The sequence below is a fragment of the Pseudophryne corroboree genome, chromosome 2 (genome assembly GCF_028390025.1).
Source record: "Pseudophryne corroboree isolate aPseCor3 chromosome 2, aPseCor3.hap2, whole genome shotgun sequence".
NCBI lineage: Eukaryota > Metazoa > Chordata > Amphibia > Anura > Myobatrachidae > Pseudophryne > Pseudophryne corroboree.
This window is the reverse complement of record NC_086445.1, coordinates 35,794,316-35,812,473: the sequence shown is the minus strand read 5'-3', so window position 1 is coordinate 35,812,473 and position 18,158 is coordinate 35,794,316. Positions and strand designations below refer to the sequence as shown.

General features: G+C 49.1%; 1 protein-coding gene across 12 annotated transcripts in view; it reads left to right on the top strand.

The window, feature by feature from the left end:
• LOC134995568 (oocyte zinc finger protein XlCOF7.1-like) overlaps nt 1-18,158 on the top strand; it is a 105,833-nt gene that overhangs the window by 27,100 nt on the left and 60,575 nt on the right. The window lies entirely within an intron of this gene.

Sequence of the window (18,158 nt, the reverse complement as noted above, 5' to 3'; positions counted from 1 at the left end):
ACGACCTCCACCCGGGAGAGTGAGGACTTCACACATGATTATAAACCGTTGGGAAAAACTCGACAGGTATTGCGCCAGGTCAAGGGACCCTCAGGCAATAGCTGTAGACGCTCTGGTAACACCGTGGGTGTGGGTGTACCAGTCAGTGTATGTGTTCCCTCCTCTGCCTCTCATACCCAAGGTACTGAGATTGATAAGATGGAGAGGAGTAAGCACTATATTCGTGGCTCCGGATTGGCCAAGAAGGACTTGGTAACCGGAACTTCAAGAGATGCTCACGGAGGATCCGTGGCCTCTACCTCTAAGAAGGGACCTGCTCCAACAAGGACCCTGTCTGTTCCAAGACTTACCGCGGCTGTGTTTGACGGCATGGCGGTTGAACGCCGGATCCTGAAGGAAAAAAGGCATTCCGGATGAAGTCATCCCTATCCTGATCAAAGCCAGGAAGGATGTAACCGCAAAACATTATCACCGCATTTGGCGAAAATATGTTGCGTGGTGCGAGGCCAGTAAGGCCCGACGGAGGAAATTCAACTGGGTCGATTCCTACATTTCCTGCAAACAGGAGTGTCTATGGGCCTGAAATTGGGGTCCATTAAGGTTCAAATTTCGGCCCTGTCAATTTTCTTCCAAAAAGAACTAGCTTCAGTCCCTGAAGTTCAGACGTTTGTAAAAGGGGTACTGCATATACAGCCTCCTTTTGTGCCTCCAGTGGCACTTTGGGATCTCAATGTAGTTTTTTGGGTTCCAAAAGTCACATTGTTTTGAACCACTTAAATCTGTGGAGTTAAAATATCTCACATGGAAAGTGGTCATGCTGTTGGCCCTGGCCTGGGCCAGGCGCGTGTCAGAATTGGCGGCTTTATCCTGTAAAAGCCCTTATCTGATTTTCCATTCGGACAGGGCGGAATTGAGGACTCGTCCTCAGTTTCTCCCTAAGGTGGTTTTAGCGTTTCACCTGAACCAACCTATTGTGGTGCCTGCGGCTACTAGGGACTTGGAGGACTCCAAGTTGCTAGACGTTGTCAGGGCCCTGAAAATATATGTTTCCAGGACGGCTGGAGTCAGAAAATCTGACTCGCTGTTTATCCTGTATGCACCCAACAAGCTGGGTGCTCCTGCTTCTAAGCAGACTATTGCTCGTTGGATTTGTAGTACAATTCAGCTTGCACATTCTGTGGCAGGCCTGCCACAGCCAAAAATCTGTAAATGCCCACTCCACAAGGAAGGTGGGCTCATCTTGGGCGGCTGCCCGAGGGGTCTCGGCTTTACAACTTTGCCGAGCAGCTACTTGGTCAGGAGCAAATACGTTTGTAAAATTCTACAAAATTGATACCCTGGCTGAGGAGGACCTGGAGTTCTCTCAATTGGTGCTGCAGAGTCATCCGCACTCTCCCGCCCGTTTGGGAGCTTTGGTATAATCCCCATGGTCCTTACGGAGTCCCCAGCATCCACTTAGGACGTTAGAGAAAATAAGAATTTACTTACCGATAATTCTATTTCTCGTAGTCCGTAGTGGATGCTGGGCGCCCATCCCAAGTGCGGATTGTCTGCAATACTGGTACATAGTTATTGTTACCAAAAAAATCGGGTTATTGCTGTAGTGAGCCATCTTTTCAGAGGCTCCTCTGTTATCATGCTGTTAACTGGGTTCAGATCACAAGTTGTACGGTGTGATTGGTGTGGCTGGTATGAGTCTTACCCGGGATTCAAAATCCTTCCTTATTGTGTACGCTCGTCCGGGCACAGTATCCTAACTGAGGCTTGGAGGAGGGTCATAGGGGGAGGAGCCAGTGCACACCAGATAGTCCTAAAGCTTTCTTTAGATGTGCCCAGTCTCCTGCGGAGCCGCTATTCCCCATGGTCCTTACGGAGTCCCCAGCATCCACTACGGACTACGAGAAATAGAATTATCGGTAAGTAAATTCTTATTTTTTATTGCTTATTTATGGACAAAAAGTTTTTTATGCTTGTTCTTTTAACCATTCTTGGAAACTGTTTTTACTCTCATATATATTAAATTTTTTTATAAATTTAAAAAAAACATTTTTTGGCTCCTAATTTTAAGCTTTAAAAACATAGTTTTTAGCCACACTCGTCGCCAGTACCCCTATCCCCCCAGTTTTATACCTTTTAACATTACCATACCAGTTTTGTATTTTTAGGGGTGGGCTGACACCATTTTTAAGGTTACGTGGGCTTAAAAGCTTTTATAACTGAAGTTTTTAAATACAATCGTATAGATTTTACTGAGATTATAACCTCACAAGTGGCGCTACACTATCTCTTTTTTACATATATATATATATATATATATATTTCTCTGACGTCCTAGTGGATGCTGGGAACTCCGAAAGGACCATGGGGAATAGCGGGCTCCGAAGGAGGCTGGGCACTCTAGAAAGATTTATGACTACCTGGTGTGCACTGGCTCCTCCCACTATGACCCTCCTCCAAGCCTCAGTTAGATTTTGTGCCCGGCCGAGGTTGGATGCACACTAGGGGCTCTCCTGAGCTCTTAGAAAGAAAGATAGACTTAGGTTTTTTATTTTCAGTGAGACCTGCTGGCAACAGGCTCACTGCAGCGAGGGACTAAGGGGAGAAAAAGCGAACTCGCCTGCTTGCAGCCGGATTGGGCTTCTTAGGCTACTGGACACCATTAGCTCCAGAGGGATCGACCGCAGGCCCAGCCTTGATGTTCGGTCCCGGAGCTGCGCCGCCGTCCCCCTTACAGAGCCAGAAGCAAGAAGATGGTCCGGAAAATCGGCGGCATGAAGACATCAGTCTTCACCAAGGTAGCGCACAGCACTGCAGCTGTGCGCCATTGCTCCTCTCACACACTTCACACTCCGGTCACTGAGGGTGCAGGGCGCTGGGGGGGGGCGCCCTGAGGCAGCAATAAAAACACCTTGGCTGGCACAAATACCTCAATATATAGCCCCAGGGGCTATATATGAGGTAAATACCCCTGCCAGATTCCATAAAAAAGCGGGAGAATAGGCCGCGGAAAAGGGGCGGAGCTATCTCCCTCAGCACACTGGCGCCATTGTTCCCTCACAGCTCCGCTGGAAGGAAGCTCCCTAGCTCTCCCCTGCAGTCTACACTACAGAAAAGGGTTAAAAAAGAGAGGGGGGGCACTAAATTTAGGCGCAGTATACATTATATAGAAACAGCAGCTATAGGGGACATAACTCAGTTAGTCCCTGCATTATATAGCGCTCTGGTGTGTGCTGGCATACTCTCACTCTGTCCCCCCAAAGGGCTTTTGTGGGTCCTGTCCTCGTTTAGAGCATTCCCTGTGTGTCTGCGGTGTGTCGGTACGGCTGTGTCGACATGTTGAATGAGGAGGCTTATATGGTGACGGAGCAGAGGCCGATATATGTGTTGTCGCCCCCTGTGGGGCCGACACCAGAGTGGATGGATAGCTGAAAGGTATTAACCGACAGTGTCAACTCCTTACATAAAAGGGTGGATGACGTAACAGCTGTGGGACAGCCGGCTTCTCAGCCCGCGCCTGCCCAGGCGTCTCAAAGGCCATCAGGGGCTCAAAAACGCCCGCTCTCTCAGATGGCAGACACAGATTTCGACAAGGAGTCTGACTCCAGTGTCGACAAGGTTGAGACATATACACAATCCACTAGGAACATCTGTGACTTGATCCCGGCAATAAGAAATGTGTTATACATTTCTGACATTAACCCAAGCACCTCTAAAAATGGGTTTTAGGTTGGGGAGAAAAAACAGGCAGTGTTTTGTTCCCCCATCGGATGAATAAATGAAGTGTGTGAAAAGCGTGGGTTCCCCCGTTAAGAAACTGGTAATTTCTAAAAAGTTACTGATGGCGTACCCTTTCCCGCCAGGAGGATAAGTTACGCTGGGAGATATCCCCTAGGGTGGATAAGGCGCTCACACGGTTGTCAAAAAAAAAAAAAAGGTGGCACTGCTGTTTTAGGAACGGCCACTTTGAAGGTACCTGTTGATAAAAAGCAGGAGGCTATCCTGAAGTCTGTATTTACACACTCAGGTACTAGACTGAGACCTGCAGATCGTGCTGCTGCAGCGTGGTCGGTGACCCTGTCAAGCATACTAGTTTGCTAATATGAGAACATATTAAAGACGTCGTCTTATATATGAGGGATGCACAGAGGGATATTTTGCCGGCTGGCATCCAAAATGAATGTAATGTCCATTCTGTCAGGAGGGTATTAGAGACCTGTCAATGGACAGGTGATACTGACTTAAAAGGCGCATAGAGCCTTATAAGGGTGAGGAATTATTTGGGGATGGTCTCTGGGACCTCGTATCCACAGCAACTGCTGGGAAGACATATTTTTACCTCAGGTTTCCTCACAGACTAAGAAAGCACTGTATTATCAGGTACAGTCCTTTCGGCTTCAGAAAAGCAAGCGGGTCAAATGGCGCTTCCTTCCTGTACAGAGACAAGGGAAGAGGGAAAAAGCTGCACCAGTCAGCCTGTTCCCAGAATCAAAATTCTTCCCCCGCTTCCTGTGAGTCCTCCCCCGCTTCCTGTGAGTCCACAGCATGACGCGGGGGCTCCACAGGTGTAGCCAGGTACGGTGGGGGGCCGTCTCAAAAATTTCAGCAAGTAGTGGGCTCGCTCACACGTGGATCCCTGTTTCTTTCAAGTAGTATTTCAGGGGTACAAGCTGGAATTCGAGATGTCTCCCCCCCGCCGTTTCCTTAAATATGCCTTGCCGACAACTCCCTCAGGCAGGGAGGCTGTGCTAGAGGCGATTAATAAGCGGTATTCCCAGCAGGTAATACTCAAGGTGCCCCTACTTCAACAAGGACGGGGTTACTATTCCACACGGTTTGGGGTACCGAAACCGCATGGTTCGGTGTGACCCATTTTATATTTAAAATCCTTGAACACATACATAAAAAAATTCAAGTTCAAGATGGAATCGCTCAGGGCGGTTATTGCAAGCCTGGACGAGGGGGATTACATGGTATCCCGGGACATCAAGGATGCTTACCTGCTTGTCCCCATTTACCATCCTCGCCAGGAGTACCTCAGATTTGTGGTACAGGTTTGCCATTACCAAGTCCAGACACGGCCGTTTGGACTGTACATGGCACCGAGGGTGTTTACCAAGGTAATGGCCGAAATGATGATACTCCTTCAAAAAAAAAGGGAGTTTTAATTAAAAAAATCCCGTACTTGAACGATCTCCTAATAAAGGCACGGTCCAAGGAACAGTTGTTGGTGGGAGTAGCACTATCTCAGGAAGTGCTGAGCCAGCACGGCTGGATTCTGAATATCCCAAAGTCACAGCTGGTTCTGACTACACGTATACTGTTCCTGGGTATGATTCTGGACACAGTCCAGAAAAAAGTGTTTCTCCCGGAGGAGAAAGCCAGGGAGTTGTCTTCTCTAGTCAGAGACCTCCTGAAACCAAAACAGGTATCGGTGCATCACTGCACGCGGGTCCTGGGAAAGATGGTAGCTTCTTACGAGGCAATTCCATTCGGCAGGTTCCATGCCAGAATCGCATATTCAGATGCATCGTTTAATAACCCTGTCTCCAAGAACCAGGGTGTCTCTTCTGTGGTGGCTGCACGGTGCTCATCTTCTAGAGGGCCGCAGATTCGGCATACAGGACTGGGTCCTGGTGACCACGGATGCCAGCCTTCGAGGCTGGGGGGCAGTCACAAGGGGAAGAAACTTCCAAGGACTATAGTCAAGTCAGGAGACTTCCCTTCACATAAATATTCTGGAACTAAGGGCCATGTACAATGCCCTAAGTCAAGCAAAATCCCTGCTCCTACACCAGCCGGTGCTGATCCAGTCAGACAACATCACGGCAGTCGCCCATGTGAATCGGCAGGGCGGCACAAGAAGCAGGATGGCAATGGCAGAAGCCACAAGAATTCTCCGATGGGCGGAAAATCACAAATGATTGTAAATCAGTGGGATTGTCCACAGGTGGACATGATGGCGTCCCGCCTAAACAAAAAACTAGAGAGGTGTTGCGTCAGGTCAAGAGACCCTCAGGCGATAGCTGTGGACGCTCTAGTGACACCGTGGGTGTATCAGTCAGTTTATATGTTCCCTCCTCTGCCTCTCATACCAAAGGTATTGAGAATAATAAGGCGGCGAGGAGTAAACACAATTCTCGGGGTTCCGGATTGGCCAAGACGAGCGTGGTACCCGGAACTTCAAGAGATGATCTCAGAGGACCCGTGGCCTCTGCCGCTCAGACAAGACCTGCTACAGCAAGGGCCCTGTCTGTTCCAAGACTTACCGCGGCTGCGTTTGACGGCATGGCGGTTGAACGCCGGATCCTAAAGGAAAAGGGCATTCCGGAAGAAGTCATTCCTACGCTTATTTAAGCCAGGAAAGACGTTACAGCAAATCATTATCACCGCATATGGCGGAAATATGTTGCATGGTGTGAGGCCGAAAGGGCCCCAACAGAGGAATTTCAACTAGGTCGATTTCTGCATTTCCTGCAAGCAGGAGTGAATATGGGCCTAAAATTAGGTTCCATTAAGGTACAGATCTCGGCTCTGTCGATTTTCTTTCAAAAAGAACTAGCTTCAGTACCTGAAGTTCAGACATTTGTAAAAGGAGTGCTGCATATTCAGCCCCCATTTGTGCCTCCTGTGGCACCTTGGGATCTCAACGTGGTGTTGAGTTTTCTTAAAATCACATTGGTTTGAGCCACTAAAGACCGTGGATCTGAAATATCTCACGTGGAAAGTGGTCATGTTATTGGCCTTGGCTTCGGCCAGGCGAGTATCAGAATTGGCGGCTTTATCATGTAAAAGCCCTTATCTGATTTTCCATATGGATAGGGCAGAATTGAGGACTCGTCCCCAGTTTCTCCCTAAGGTGGTGTCAGCGTTTCATCTGAACCAGCCTGTTGTGGTGCCTGCGGCTACTAAGGACTTGGAGGACTCCAAGTTGCTAGACGTTGTCAGGGCCCTGAAAATATATGTTTCCAGGACAGCGGGAGTCAGAAAATCTGACTCGCTGTTTATTTTATATGCACCCAACAAGCTGGGTGCTCCTGCTTCTAAGCAGACTATTGCTCGTTGGATTTGTAGTACAATTCAGCTTGCACATTCTGTGGCAGGCCTGCCACAGCTAAAATCTGTCAATGCCCATTCCACAAGGAAGGTGGGCTCATTTTGGGCGGCTGCCCGAGGGGTCTCGGCTTTACAACTTTGCCGAGCTGCTACTTGGTCAGGGGCAAACACGTTTGCAAAATTCTACAAATTTGATACCCTGGCTAAGGAGGACCTGGAGTTCTCTCATTCGGTGTTGCAGAGTCATCCGCACTCTCCCGCCCGTTTGGGAGCTTTGGTATAATCCCCATGGTCCTTTCGGAGTTCCCAGCATCCACTAGGACGTCAGAGAAAATAAGAATTTACTCACCGGTAATTCTATTTCTCTGACGTCCTAGTGGATGCTGGGAACTCCGTAAGGACCATGGGGAATAGCGGCTCCGCAGGAGACTGGGCGCAAAAGTAAAAGCTTTAGGACTACCTGGTGTGCACTGGCTCCTCCCCCTATGACCCTCCTCCAAGCCTCAGTTAGATTTTTGTGCCCGAACGAGAAGGGTGCACACTAGGGGCTCTCCTGAGCTTCTTAGTGAAAAGTTTAGTTTTAGGTTTTTTATTTTCAGTGAGACCTGCTGGCAACAGGCTCACTGCATCGAGGGACTAAGGGGAGAAGAAGCGAACTCACCTGCGTGCAGAGTGGATTGGGCTTCTTAGGCTACTGGACACCATTAGCTTCAGAGGGACCGAACACAGGCCCAGCCTCGGAGCTCGGTCCCGGAGCCGCGCCGCCGTCCCCCTTACAGAGCCAGAAGCAAGAAAAGGTCCGGAAAAATCGGCGGCAGAAGACATCAGTCTTCAACAAGGTAGCGCACAGCACTGCAGCTGTGCGCCATTGTTACTCAGCACACTTCACACTCCGGTCACTGAGGGTGCAGGGCGCTGGGGGGGGTGCCCTGAGCAGCAATGTAAAACACCTTGGCTGGCATAAATACACCACATATAACCCCCAGGGCTATATGGGTGTATTTTAACCCCTGCCAGAATTACCAAAAAAGCGGGAGAAAAGGCCGCCGAGAAGGGGGCGGAGCCTATCTCCTCAGCACACGGGCGCCATTTTCCATCACAGCTCCGCTGGAAGGACGTCTCCCTGACTCTCCCCTGCAGTCCTGCACTACAGAAAAGGGTAAAAAAGAGAGGGGGGGCACTTATTTGGCGCAATTTTATATTAACAGCAGCTATAAAGGAAAAACACACTTGATAGTGGTATTCCTGTATATATATAGCGCTCTGGTGTGTGCTGGCATACTCTCCCTCTGTCTCCCCAAAGGGCTAGTGGGGTCCTGTCCTCTATCAGAGCATTCCCTGTGTGTGTGCGGTGTGTCGGTACGATTGTGTCGACATGTTTGAGGAGGAAAATGAGATGGAAGCGGAGCAATTGCCTATTATACAGTTGTCACCCCCTAGGGAGTCGACACCTGAGTGGATGAGCTTGTGGAAGGAACTGCGTGACAGTGTCAGCTCCTTAAGACAGACAGTTGACGACATGAGACAGCCGGCTAATCAGCTTGTGCCTGTCCAGGGGTCTCAAACGCCATCAGGGGCTTTAAAACGCCCGTTACCTCAGATGGCAGACACAGACACGGATACTGACTCCAGTGTCGATGATGAGGAGACAAACGTGACTTCCACTAGGGCCACACGTTACATGATTGAAGCAATGAAAAATGTATTGCATATATCTGATAATACAAGTACCACTAAGAAGGGTATTATGTTTGGTGAGAAAAAACTGCCTGTAGTTTTTCCTGTTTCCGAGGAATTAAATGAAGTGTGTGATGAGGCGTGGGTTTCCCCCGATAAAAAACTGATAATTCCTAAAAGGTTATTGGCATCGTACCCTTTCCCGCCAGAGGATAGGGCACGTTGGGAAACACCCCCTAGGGTGGATAAAGCGCTCACACGCTTGTCAAAACAGGTAGCACTACCCTCTCCTGATACGGCCGCCTTAAAGGAACCTGCCGATAGAAAGCTGGAGAATATTCTAAAATGTATATACTCTCACACGGGTGTTATACTGCGACCAGCAATAGCCTCAGCCTGGATGTGCAGTGCGGGCCTGGCGTGGTCGGATTCCCTGACTGAAAATATTGATACCCTGGATAGGGACAGTATATTATTGACTATAGAGCATTTGAAGGATGCATTTCTATATATGCGTGATGCACAGAGGGATATTTGCCGACTGGCATCAAGAGTTAGCGCGCTGTCCATTTCTGCAAGAAGAGGTTTATGGACGCGGCAGTGGTCAGGTGATGCGGATTCTAAAAGGCACATGGAAGTATTGCCTTATAAGGGGGAGGAGTTATTTGGGGTAGGTCTATCTGACCTGGTAGCCACGGCAACTGCTGGAAAATCCACATTTTTACCCCAGGTAGCTTCTCAACCTAAGAAGACGCCATATTATCAGGCGCAGTCCTTTCGGCCCCATAAGGGCAAGCGGGCAAAAGGCGCCTCATTTCTGCCCCGTGGCAGAGGGAGAGGAAAAAGGCTGCAACAAACAGCCAGTTCCCAGGAACAAAAGCCCTCTCCCGCTTCCGCAAAGTCCTCAGCATAACGCTGGGGCTTTACAAGCGGACTCGGGCACGGTGGGGGCCCGTCTCAAGAAGTTCAGTGCGCAGTGGGCCCACTCGCAAGTGGACCCCTGGATCCTTCAGGTGGTATCTCAGGGGTACAAATTGGAATTCGAGACGTCTCCCCCTCGCCGTTTTCTAAAGTCTGCTTTACCGACGTCTCCCTCAGACAGGGAGTCAGTATTGGAAGCCATTCACAAGCTGTATTCCCAGCAGGTGATAATCAAGGTACCCCTCCTACAACAGGGAAAGGGGTACTATTCCACACTATTTGTGGTACCGAAGCCGGACGGCTCGGTGAGACCAATTTTAAACCTGAAATCCTTGAACACTTACATACAAAGGTTCAAATTCAAGATGGAGTCACTCAGAGCAGTGATTGCAAACCTGGAAGAAGGGGACTATATGGTGTCTCTGGACATCAAAGATGCTTACCTACATGTCCCAATTTACCCTTCTCACCAAGGGTACCTCAGGTTTGTGGTACAGAACTGTCACTATCAGTTTCAGACGCTGCCGTTTGGATTGTCCACGGCACCCCGGGTCTTTACCAAGGTAATGGCCGAAATGATGATACTCCTTCGAAGGAAGGGAGTTTTAGTTATCCCTTACTTGGACGATCTCCTGATAAGGGCAAGATCCAGGGAACAGTTGGAAGTCGGGGTAGCACTATCTCAGATAGTGCTGCGCCAGCACGGTTGGATTCTCAATATTCCAAAATCGCAGCTGATCCCGACGACACGACTTCTATTCCTAGGGATGATCCTGGACACAGTCCAGAAAAAGGTGTTTCTCCCGGAGGAGAAAGCCAGGGAGTTATCCGAACTAGTCAGAAAGCTCCTAAAACCAGGCCAAGTCTCAGTGCATCAATGCACAAGGGTTCTGGGAAAAATGGTGGCTTCTTACGAAGCAATCCCATTCGGCAGATTCCACGCAAGAACTTTCCAGTGGGATCTGCTAGACAAATGGTCCGGGTCGCATCTTCAGATGCATCAGCGGATACTCTTGTCTCCAAGGACAAGAGTGTCTCTCCTGTGGTGGTTGCAGAGTGCTCATCTTCTAGAGGGCCGCAGATTCGGCATTCAGGACTGGGTCCTGGTGACCACGGATGCCAGCCTGAGAGGCTGGGGAGCAGTCACACAGGGAAAAAATTTTCAGGGCTTGTGGTCAAGCCTGGAGACTTCACTTCACATAAATATCCTGGAGCTAAGAGCCATCTACAATGCTCTGAGCCTAGCAAGACCTCTGCTTCAAGGTCAGCCGGTGCTGATCCAGTCGGACAACATCACGGCAGTCGCCCACGTAAACAGACAGGGCAGCACAAGAAGCAGGAGGGCAATGACAGAAGTTGCAAGGATTCTTCGCTGGGCAGAAAATCATGTGATAGCACTGTCAGCAGTGTTCATTCCGGGAGTGGACAACTGGGAAGCAGACTTCCTCAGCAGACACGACCTCCACCCGGGGGAGTGGGGACTTCACCCAGAAGTCTTCCACATGATTGTGAACCGTTGGGAAAAACCAAGGGTGGACATGATGGCGTCCCGCCTCAACAAAAAACTAGACCGGTATTGCGCCAGGTCAAGGGACCCTCAGGCAATAGCTGTGGACGCTCTGGTAACACCATGGGTGTATTAGTCAGTGTATGTGTTCCCTCCTCTGCCTCTCATACCCAAGGTACTGAGGATCATAAGAAGGAGAGGAGTAAGGAATACTCGTGGCTCCGGATTGGCCAAGAAGGACTTGGTACCCGGAACTTCAAGAGATGCTCACAGAGGACCCGTGGCCTCTACCTCTAAGAAAGGACCTGCTCCAGCAGGGTCCCTGTCTGTTCCAAGACTTACCGCGGCTGCGTTTGACGGCATGGCGGTTGAACGCCGGATCCTGAAGGAAAAAGGCATTCCGGATGAAGTCATCCCTACCCTGATCAAAGCCAGGAAGGATGTAACCGTACAACATTATCACCGTATTTGGCGTAAATATGTTGCGTGGTGCGAGGCCAGGAAGGCCCCTACAGAGGAATTTCAACTGGGTCGTTTCCTGCATTTCCTGCAAACAGTACTGTCTATGGGCCTAAAATTAGGGTCCATTAAGGTTCAAATTTCGGCCCTGTCGATTTTCTTCCAAAAAGAACTGGCTTCAGTTCCTGAAGTACAGACGTTTGTCAAGGGGGTACTGCATATACAACCTCCTTTTGTGCCTCCAGTGGCACCTTGGGATCTCAATGTAGTTTTGGGATTCCTAAAATCACATTGGTTTGAACCACTTTCCACTGTGGACTTAAAATATCTCACATGGAAGGTGGTAATGCTGTTAGCCCTGGCTTCAGCCAGGCGTGTCTCAGAATTGGCGGCTTTATCCTATAAAAGCCCTTACCTAATTTTTCATACGGACAGGGCAGAATTGAGGACTCGTCCTCAATTTCTCCCTAAGGTGGTTTCAGCATTCCACTTGAACCAGCCTATTGTGGTGCCTGCGGCTACTAGGGACTTGGAGGACTCCAAGTTGCTGGACGTAGTCAGGGCCCTAAAAATATATGTTTCCAGGACGGCTGGAGTCAGAAAATCTGACTCGCTGTTTATCCTGTATGCACCCAACAAGCTGGGTGCTCCTGCTTCTAAGCAGACTATTGCTCGTTGGATTTGTAGTACAATTCAGCTTGCACATTCTGTGGCAGGCCTGCCACAGCCAAAATCTGTAAAAGCCCATTCCACAAGGAAAGTGGGCTCATCTTGGGCGGCTGCCCGAGGGGTCTCGGCTTTACAACTTTGCCGAGCAGCTACTTGGTCAGGGGCAAACACGTTTGCTAAATTCTACAAATTTGATACCCTGGCTGAGGAGGACCTGGAGTTCTCTCATTCGGTGCTGCAGAGTCATCCGCACTCTCCCGCCCGTTTGGGAGCTTTGGTATAATCCCCATGGTCCTTACGGAGTTCCCAGCATCCACTAGGACGTCAGAGAAAATAAGAATTTACTTACCGATAATTCTATTTCTCGTAGTCCGTAGTGGATGCTGGGCGCCCATCCCAAGTGCGGATTGTCTGCAATGCTTGTACATAGTTATTGTTACAAAAATCGGGTTATTATTGTTGTGAGCCATCTTTTCAGAGGCTCCTCTGTTATCATGCTGTTAACTGGGTTCAGATCATAGGTTGTACGGTGTGATTGGTGTGGCTGGTATGAGTCTTACCCGGGATTCAATATCCTTCCTTATTGTGTACGCTCGTCCGGGCACAGTATCCTAACTGAGGCTTGGAGGAGGGTCATAGGGGGAGGAGCCAGTGCACACCAGGTAGTCCTAAAGCTTTTACTTTTGTGCCCAGTCTCCTGCGGAGCCGCTATTCCCCATGGTCCTTACGGAGTTCCCAGCATCCACTACGGACTACGAGAAATAGAATTATCGGTAAGTAAATTCTTATTTTCTCGTAGTCCGTAGTGGATGCTGGGCGCCCATCCCAAGTGCGGTTTATCTGCAATACTTGTACATAGTTATTGTTAACTACATCGGGTTATTGTTGAGCCATCTGTTGAGAGGCTCAATTGTTTCATACTGTTAACTGGGTATAATATCACGAGTTATACGGTGTGATTGGTGTGGCTGGTATGAGTCTTACCCCGGGATTCAAAATCCTTCCTTATTGTGTACGCTCGTCCGGGCACAGTGTCCTAACTGAGGCTTGGAGGAGGGTCATAGTGGGAGGAGCCAGTGCACACCAGGTAGTCATAAATCTTTCTAGAGTGCCCAGCCTCCTTCGGAGCCCGCTATTCCCCATGGTCCTTTCGGAGTTCCCAGCATCCACTACGGACTACGAGAAATAGAATTACCGGTGAGTAAATTCTTATTATATTAATTAGAGATGTGCACTGGACATTTCTCGGGTTTTGATTTTGGATCTGGATCTCCTTTCGTGTTTTGATCTGGATTTATTTTGGTTTTGGATCTTTTCGAAAACATCATCAAAACAGCTAAATCACAGAATTTGGAGGTATTTTTGTATCTACAGTATTATTAACCTCAATAACACTCAATTTTGACCAATTCATACATCACAATATTGTTCACCAACATAGGCCAAAGCCTGGCTGGCTAAACTAAGCAGCAGAGCAGCGGCACAAACACACGGCAGTTATTTCTGTTTAAAAATGTTTTACAAATTAGTGCTGTATTAGCAATAACCAATCAAACCAACTCACAAGTACTATCAATAGAAAACAATCCAACACAGACATTTCCTGAGAATCGTGTGTACAATATCACTGCTCTAAAGTAGTTGCCAAACAGCAAAGAAAAATAATGAAACTATGTTTAAAATAGCAACAGCAGACATTGATGTACCTCCCTCCTGGGGGCCCTGGCTCACTGATGACTGGCACTCTGTGCCCATGTAAAGCCCAGATCAATCAGCCATTTTGTCAAGCAGCTCCCCAAATTCTCCCCAATCACAAAAAACAGTATTCCGTACCTGCGTAGTACAGTGCAGAATACTTTGGGACACACAGTTAAATATTGACCAGGATACAGTGCAGGTTGGATACAAAGCAAGTCGGATACAATGCAGGTTACAGTGTGGGTCAGATACAGTGCAGGCGGATACAGTGTAGGTGGAAATCATTTTGGGTTGTATATAATGTAGAACGCATACAGTTTGGGTTGGATACAGTGCAGGTCGGAGTGTGTGTTGGATATAGAGGCTATTTCAGTAAGGATAATCGGCAGAATTTGCTATTCTTTTCCTAGCATGCTGGGGGTCGCCCAATGCAGGGCAGTGTCACCCAGCATGCTGACCGGCGCCTCCCCCCATTGATGAAGCAGAAATTGTGAGCGCTTCGCAATTTCTACTTCATTGTAAAAATCTTGATGCCTCCCGCCCGCAGGAGACCCAGCGCTGTCTTACCCATCAAAGCAGCTGCGTGTGACGTCACGCAGCCGCCGCGATCATGCCCCCGACACGTCCCCGTTCGGCCGACTCCGCCCCCCATCCGCGCCTCCCCGTAATGCTCTGTCTCCTCCCTAGAAACGGAGCAGTGCAAGGGTTCCAGCTGTGTCCTCAGTGCGGTGATGCCAGCAGTGTTATCAGTGCAAGGGTGCCAGTGGTGTCCTCAGTGCAGTGGTGCCGGCAGTGTAGGGGTGCCAGCGGTGTCCGCAGTGTAGGGGTGCCAGCGGTGTCGGCAGAGCAGAGGTGCCTGCAGTGTCTGCAATTGCGGGAGTGCCGGAGGGGTCCTCAGTGCAGGGGGTGCCAGCGATGTTGGCAGTGCGGGAGTGCCGATGGTGTCCTCAATGCAGTAGTGCTAGCAGTGTTAGCAATGCCGGACTGCTGGAGGTGTAATCAGTGCAGTGTCGGCAGTGTGGGAGCGCCGGAAGTGTCCTCAGTGAAGGGTGCCGGCAGTGCGGGAGGTGTCCTCAGTGCAGGAGTGCTGGCAGTGTCCCCATTGCGGGGGTGTCGGCAGTGAAGGAGCGTCGGCAGTGCGGGCGGCGGTGCTATTAGTGCTGTGGGGGCATCCCTCTTAGCCATTGTAGCCTATGGGGACACGCTGATTGGCTGAGAGCCGTGACAGATGGCTCTCTCAGTCTTCCATAGGTTACTATGGAGACCGGTGTCTGAGGCAAAACCTCAGTATTCCACAGCGAGATTCTGAGGATTTGCCTCGATTGGGGATCCGGGGCAGTCAGGGAGATCCGAGCTGTGGCTCAGATCGCGCCAGATCCCCTAGGTTTGGGGGTGTTCGGTTCATCCCTAAAAAATAAATAAATTAAAAATATATATATGTGTGTGTGTGTGTGTGTGTGTGTATATATATGTATGTATGTGTATGTGTATATATATATATATATATATATATATATATATATATATATATATATATATATATATATATATATATATAGTAATTGAGTGGCTTGTTCTCCCTGCCTATAGAGTGTGTGGGACCTGAGAGACTTGTGGGAAATTGGCGAACAGCGTGATCCGGAGACCAATATGAGGCAGACTGTCTGTAGTATATTCCCTATATCTCACTTTCTGTACAGAAGACTAACCCTGATCCTGTAGATGATTTACCAAGGTTGAGAATGTATTCCCATGTAGGTTATACCTGTCCCTTTCCTGTCTCTGACTGGGACAATTGGTGCATACTTATCAGGGAGGGGGGTCTCTTCTCGGTTATGCATGCAAGAAATGGGAGGAACCTTATCAACCTCCACCCTCTTTTATGGTAGAGATGGAAGAGTCCACTTTTGCAGCACATCACAGACCTCCCTCTCTCCGTGCCACATAGGACCCGGCCGTGCTGTGATGCATTTGGGAGTAAAAAAATAAAAAATGCAGAAGAAAATTGCGGCTGGCCAAACCCCCCCATCCCCCCCACAAAACTTAAAAATAGCAAGCCCATTTTCCCTTGTTGTAAGTGGGACTGACACCTATACTGCTGGGGCTGCTGTACTTCCTCCAATATATCTAGTCGCTAGGACTGAGATATTCATCGCTATGGTGACCGGTAATTGTTCTTACGTAATACTTCATTTGGATATTACCGCTATATGATACAGTGGTGTAAGGAAGAGTAAGTATGTGAGAGAGACACTGTCTGTGGCCAACACGTATGGCCGGATATTCCTCCTTTCACTGTCAGTGTAACATATGGGAACACGTGTGGCCGGATATTCCTCCTGTCACTGTCAGTGTAACATATGGGAACACGTGTGGCCGGATATTCCTCCTGTCACTGTCAGTGTAACATATGGGAACACGTGTGGCCGGATATTCCTCCTGTCACTGTCAGTGTAACATATGGGAACACGTGTGGCCGGATATTCCTCCTTTCACTGTCAGTGTAACATATGGGAACACGTGTGGCCGGATATTCCTCCTGTTACTGTCAGTGTAACATATGGGAACACGTGTGGCCGGATATTCCTCCTGTCACTGTCAGTGTAACATATGGGAACACGTGTGGCCGGATATTCCTCCTTTCACTGTCAGTGTAACATATGGGAACACGTGTGGCCGGATATTCCTCCTGTTACTGTCAGTGTAACATATGGGAACACGTGTGGCCGGATATTCCTCCTGTCACTGTCAGTGTAACATATGGGAACACGTGTGGCCGGATATTCCTCCTGTCACTGTCAGTGTAACATATGGGAACCCGTGTGGCCGGATATTCCTCCTGTCACTGTCAGTGTAACATATGGGAACACGTGTGGCCGGATATTCCTCCTTTCACTGTCAGTGTAACATATGGGAACACGTGTGGCCGGATATTCCTCCTGTTACTGTCAGTGTAACATATGGGAACACGTGTGGCCGGATATTCCTCCTGTCACTGTCAGTGTAACATATGGGAACACGTGTGGCCGGATATTCCTCCTGTCACTGTCAGTGTAACATATGGGAACACGTGTGGCCGGATATTCCTCCTGTCACTGTCAGTGTAACATATGGGAACACGTGTGGCCGGATATTCCTCCTGTCACTGTCAGTGTAACATATGGGAACACGTGTGGCCGGATATTCCTCCTGTCACTGTCAGTGTAACATATGGGAACACGTGTGGCCGGATATTCCTCCTGTCACTGTCAGTGTAACATATGGGAACACGTGTGGCCGGATATTCCTCCTGTCACTGTCAGTGTAACATATGGGAACACGTGTGGCCGGATATTCCTCCTGTCACTGTCAGTGTAACATATGGGAACACGTGTGGCCGGATATTCCTCCTGTCACTGTCAGTGTAACATATGGGAACACGTGTGGCCGGATATTCCTCCTGTCACTGTCAGTGTAACATATGGGAACACGTGTGGCCGGATATTCCTCCTGTCACTGTCAGTGTAACATATGGGAACACGTGTGGCCGGATATTCCTCCTGTCACTGTCAGTGTAACATATGGGAACACGTGTGGCCGGATATTCCTCCTGTCAGTGTAACATATGGGAACACGTATGGCCGGATATTCCTCCTGTCACTGTCAGTGTAACATATGGGAACACGTGTAGCCGGATATTCCTCCTGTCACTGTCAGTGTAACATATGGGAACACGTGTGGCCGGATATTCCTCCTGTCACTGTCAGTGTAACATATGGGAACACGTGTGGCCGGATATTCCTCCTGTCACTGTCAGTGTAACATATGGGAACACGTGTGGCCGGATATTCCTCCTGTCAGTGTAACATATGGGAACACGTGTGGCCGGATATTCCTCCTGTCACTGTCAGTGTAACATATGGGAACACGTGTGGCCGGATATTCCTCCTGTCACTGTCAGTGTAACATATGGGAACACGTGTGGCCGGATATTCCTCCTGTCAGTGTAACATATGGGAACACGTATGGCCGGATATTCCTCCTGTCACTGTCAGTGTAACATATGGGAACACGTGTAGCCGGATATTCCTCCTGTCACTGTCAGTGTAACATATGGGAACACGTATGGCCGGATATTCCTCCTGTCACTGTCAGTGTAACATATGGGAACACGTGTGGCCGGATATTCCTCCTG